Genomic DNA, 6,053 nt, shown 5'->3' on the forward strand with positions numbered 1-6,053 from the left:
TAACCCTGCATGGTGTAAATGTTTGAAAATGATTAACAGTTGAAAACATTAGAAATTTAGAAAAGTAATCAAAAAGTAATCAGTTACATTACTTTAATATAGTAATTGAAAAGTTACACTACTTATTACATTTTAAGTAGGGTAACTTGTAATCTGTAACCTATTACATTTCCAAAGTAACCTTCCCAACACTGGCTTTGGGAACTAATGAAGTTTATTCCTCACTGCTGTCACACATCCGGAATAACACACTCATAGACTATTTTCTCCCCCTTCCTTATATAATGATGTACAGCTCACTGAGTTCCCCACTATATCCTTTTAATCCATACACACATATCGTCTTTGCTACTACCATCACTCTTATCTTCTTACAGCCTTACTAACACCCACTGTGCTACAAGAGAGAGAAAGAGGGAGTGTGTGTGTGTGTCGGGAGTGTTTCTGCAGTGGTCTCGCCACTGCATGTGGACCGCCGCAGTGAGTGGGATGACACTTTAGTGTGTGTGTTTTGAGTGAGTAGGGGTTAAAGTGACACAGCCAACAGGTTCTAGTACAGTGTTCAAATAACTTATCCAGCTAACAAGTGTGTGAAACAGACAGTGTGAATGTGTGTGTATGTATGTGTAACTATGTGTGTGTGAAAGACTTAAAAGTGTGAGTGTGTCTGAGAAAGACGGAGAGGGGGAAGGGGGTAAGAAAATGTAATAAAGAGGAACGGCAAAGAGTGTGTGTCCCTCTTTTTGATGTTCAGTGTCAAACAAGAGTCATCCTTTTTATGTTTCATTTTGTTATGATTTAAATAAGAATGATAAACCTGGGGTTTCTTAGCAGGATAAATTAAATCATATAAATTGAATAATTATTAATTTTATCTAAGGTATTATATATATAAACTGAAAATGGTTTTGACGTGTATGGTTGAGCATGCAGTCGAAGCAGGATTTGTCCTCTGGTAGTAATCTGTCTGACTGTACGGCTAGGCAGCATTTGCTGACTCTGTACATTATCAGGACTTTTCTTTATCTTTCCAGGTATTCTGACACTTTTTAATTCTCTATTCAGGGACAGACAGGATTCTAATTCACTCTATTTAGTTGTAGCTTTTGTGAAATGTTTTTTAAAATTTATTTCTGTGTTTAATCATTAGACTGGTCAGTTGAGTTTTCATCATGAAGATGTTTTGGTTCTGTCTCACACAAACATACAGAATGCAGTGAAGGTGATGTGTGTTTGTTTGTTGTCATTAATTCTCAATAAAAGCTCAACAACGAGCCTTTTGTCAAGTTGTATCTGTACCTGACATAGGCACTGTAAATGCATTTACAAAGGAATTACAAATGTGGAAATAATGTTATAAATTTGTTTAAATATTCAATTATGAAAATAAACAATTAAATTAGGAATTAAACAATTAATGAGAACATGGAATTATCAGTAAAAAAATGTTTTTATCTTTAAGCTATAAATCACAAGTTATAAATGTATAAAGTGGTAAAGTTTCTGTGATGCTGCATTATATTTACACAGAACCAAAGCAGAATCAAAGCTGCATTTGATAATAGAGGCTAAGGGTGTTCAGAGCTGTATACTTTATATAGAAGTGCATGATAATTATTTAAACTTCAGCGATCATTATTCATGAAAGTCCAAAATCAATCAAATTAATTGGAATTGCAATTAAAGAAGCTTCAGTGCGCACATGAAAGACTCAGCTGTTTTGTTTAAAAAGAAAAACAAATGAACAATAACAATAATTAAAATAAAATAAAAAATAAGACTCTATATTACTAAAACATAGCTCAATAGCCATGGCAGAGCCTGCTCACCTTATGCCTTTCTTTCTTTCTTTTAATCATCTTATTTATAATTTTCCTTAGAAGCAATGATTAATGAGAAGAGAGTAAAGTTTGCCATTTATTGCTCCGGTCTAAGATTCCTTGGATATGACTTGGCGGTGTGTATCAATATCGACTACTTCTTTAAAGCTCTATACTAGATCATATTTGAAAAGTTAACAGTACCACAGTACCATTCATTATCTGTGGCTCTTTTGTGCTATCTTCATCTGCATTACAGCTCTGTTCCTTAACGCCGGAGTCTCGTGAACCAAGCATTTATCAAACCCTGCACATCTTATTCCAGCCTATACGTACAGTGAGTTTTCTGTCAGTTTATCTCATACACAATGTTTTCTTCTGGCCTTACTATTTATATCCTGCTGGATATTCTATGTAAAAAAAAACAAAAAAAAAAACAATAATAAGAGACGTTTTATTATGTATGATGTGTGTATTTGCACTCAAATGAGAACTCTTATCTACTAATTACCTGCTAGTCCTCTCACATCTGCATTCCAGCATCTCTCCTTCACAAAAGCATAGGCCTACACGCAAATTACTGAAGCTCCCGCCGCAGAACGTTAGATTTGAATTAACTGAGCATCAGTCATAGCTGATCAAAAGATAAACGGCACGGGCGATCTCTCGTGCTTTTTTTATGGAAATTCGCTCTTGATCTCGGTCTTTACGAACGCTCAAGTTAAAGACTGGAGAAACGAGTCGCGCTCCCACGAGAAGCCACTAGGAGGCGTTGCACTCCAGTCCACAGCATAACTTAGTACGAATTGAACAGTGTGTTTTCTTGGTTTTTACACACATGAGCACTCAAGTGTCGAGCGAAACTTGCTATAGACATACAATTCTGTTATTTCTTATTTTACTTATTTATTTTAAAACGCTTTAATGTCAGGATTGGGTCCTGTTGAGACTGTTTGAGGTGTGTCCAATCACACATAGCTGAGAGGATACAGATAATGGCATTTTTAATCTGCAGACAGATGACATTGTTAGATGGAAATGTGCTTAACTCGGAGAAAAGACAAATAACATATTAGTTTGAAAACAAATAAAGTTTTATTCTGCACAGTGAAATATCTGGGTTTGTCTACAGGACACTAAATTATTTAGTTCACCTGTACTGATTTCCATTCTGCTTTTTATACAGCTTCAGTTTTGTGGGTGAAAATAAGAATATATTACCTATGTGTTTATTAAATAAAATACATGAATCACAATGTTTGTTTAAAGATGTTTTAATTTAAACAAAACAATTATGCAAAAATGCTTAAAGATGAGTAGTCAAATGTACATTTACAGTAATTACAAAATACATTTAATAAGAGAGGGGAAAAATCATAAGTGTAAAAAGATGATTATGGTCATTATGTCTTTCGCTTAATATAGTTATTTAAAGCTAATAGCCTAAACTGCATATTAAGATGCAAAAGACATGATGAAAATTGCATGGTTCTCAATAATAATAAAAAGTAAAATAAAGTAAATAAGAATATATTTTACTTTATAAAATAAAGTTAAGTAAAATAAAAATAACAAATTGAAAAACATTTCAAAATTTTTTTTAATTGTAATTGAGGTTTAAATATTTTACTTCATAAAACAGAGTTAAAAAAAAAATTAAATACAAATTTGTAACTGAGGTTTTTGTTTTGCGATTCTTTATTATGTTCCTTAACCTATGTTTGTGGGAGTTTTTTATTTTAGAGGTAGTGAATGAAGTAATGGCAGAGGAATGGCAGGGCGGATACATGGCCAATTTCAGCACAATTACACTTAGTTGACCTGCCTTCTAGGGCAATTTACACGACTCCCAGTGTATGCATGTTTATGCGAGACTGGCATGATGGGTACAAAACCCCTAGAGTCCATTTGTGTGCCTGTTTATGTGTGTGTGTGTTGTGCAGATTTCCTGCTTAAATGTCGCCAAAAACAGGAGGAGCTTTACCGTAAATCTCTCTCTGTTTCCAAACCAAAATACTATGAAATTATTCTCATTAAAAAGGGTAAAACCAGTAAGAAATGCAAGTATTATAAAAACGTTTACTTATTTTTAAAATGAAATACAACAGTGCAGCACTTTTAACCCTCTCTCTGTAATAAATCCACAACTGTTTTTAAATCAGTCTTTGCTTTCATTTTACACTTTTTGGATCACAACCATGCCATGAGTCTTGGTCTCTGATGTTTCTACTAGCATACCAAGAGTTTAAATTTTATGTAATGAAATGTGTTTGAGCTAAAAACAGAAAATGTAGAAACAACGCTATTATTTGTTACCCAGCATACTTGTTTTATATTGGATCTAGATTTAACTCTTCACTTTAGAGGACATATGAATTTAAACACTTTCAAATCTAGCATTTACCCATTTTGCTTTGCTTCATATTTCTAAAATCCTGCTCTCACTCACTCATTCTCTTTCTTTGCAGGATGACGCTGGGAAACAAAGGCGTGTTAATGATTTTCGGAGGCCACGGTCGAGCTGGAGAGCACTTCAAACTCAAGAGCAGGAAACACGCTGGGCTCCACAGGGTTCCCACAGGTATGAGGGTCTACAAGCACACACTCACCCTCACAAACACAATCTCTCACATGCACTCACAAACATAAAAGAAAAACACACAATGCAGAAATGCCTTAAAAAGATTGTTACACAAACACTGAAATAACATCAGCACATTAGAACCAACAACCATATTTTTCTTCCTGGTTTATGGAAATTTCATAGCATGGAGGATGAGCTTATATATAATATATATATATATATATATCATTTTTTTCATGGTTTACATATATTGTTATTGTTTAGTGGATGATGACGTAGTGGGGCACATTATCAAATGTAATTTGAGTCATGTATTGTTTGGTCATCCTCTCTTAAAAGAGAAGCATTATACAGTTTTTTGAATGAGCGTGTCTCTTCTTCACACAGGGTGGATTAAAGAGCCGGACCTTCTTTCTTAAGAATAGGATGGCTGGTGTGTGAACTTAAACTAAAGAGTGTTAACAGCTCTGTGAATTGACCCGACCTCACTTGTAATGAAAAAGATCCATGCCGTAGCACATGGTAGCGCAAAGAATTATGGGAATCGTTGTGCAATAGGGTAAGGGTGGAAATGAAACAGAATGTATGACCGATGTCACTTTATTAGCATTGATTTTATTTTATGTATTTTGTTGCAGCTAATGATATTGATTTGTGTCATGCATATTTAAGGTCCCTGTAAAGGTTAAAGGATTATTTAATAATTTGTGCTGTGCTTCATGGTCACCATTGCTTATAAAATGTTATTTGAGAGTGACAAATAGCTTTGAACTCTTGGTCACTCAGAAAACAAAATGAACGGCCTTATTACTGAATTTAGCAGTACATTTCTTGATAGAAATACAAACAGGCCAACGATGAATGAAAATAGTAAAGAAATGTCTATTACAAAAAAGTAACCCAGTCAACATCCAACGATTAAAACAGTGGAATGCATCTGAAATCCCAGAGTATATGAGTGTGTTTGAGCTATTCTGTATCGTGTGTATGCAATGTCAGGTCCTGTTCTCCTTCGTATCGCCATGCTCTGACAGCAGGGCAGGGAACAGAGTGTTTGTTCTTATAGGATCGAACACTGGTTCACTCTCCCACATCCTGAACAGCCTCCCGCCGCGCTGCAGAATACCAATTAGCATGCTGATGCTAAGCGCTAACCGCTCACGCTAACTTAGGCCAAAGTACTGGTGTGTATCAGGCTGGAAGCATCTTAATGGGTCCCACAGATGAGCAGTGGGCAGTACGGACTCATGTTAAGGAAAACCGTGAGGACGTAGGGTGTAAAATTTTGGGGGGAAGCGCAAACATAGTGGCTGATTGAATTAAATACATTTGCCTGATGTGTGTGTGTGTGTGTGTGTGTGTGTGCATGAACGGCTCAAGACTCCAGAGATACTCAGAGAGGGACAGCTTTCAAATACTGCCACGTTCTACATGTCACCTGACACCTGTCAATAGTCCGGGTGGAGCATGGTATTCACCTGATAATCATCAAATTATACACACAGCATGCTTATTTCTCTTTCCTTTCCTCTCTTGCCCTCTCTTTTTTATCCTTACTTCTCTGTCTATTGTTCTATTTCACACACACACACACACACACACACACACACACACACACACACACACACACACACACTCACACACACACA

Source organism: Sinocyclocheilus rhinocerous, unplaced genomic scaffold, assembly GCF_001515625.1.
Source record: "Sinocyclocheilus rhinocerous isolate Xijiao unplaced genomic scaffold, SAMN03320098_v1.1 scaffold857, whole genome shotgun sequence".
NCBI lineage: Eukaryota > Metazoa > Chordata > Actinopteri > Cypriniformes > Cyprinidae > Sinocyclocheilus > Sinocyclocheilus rhinocerous.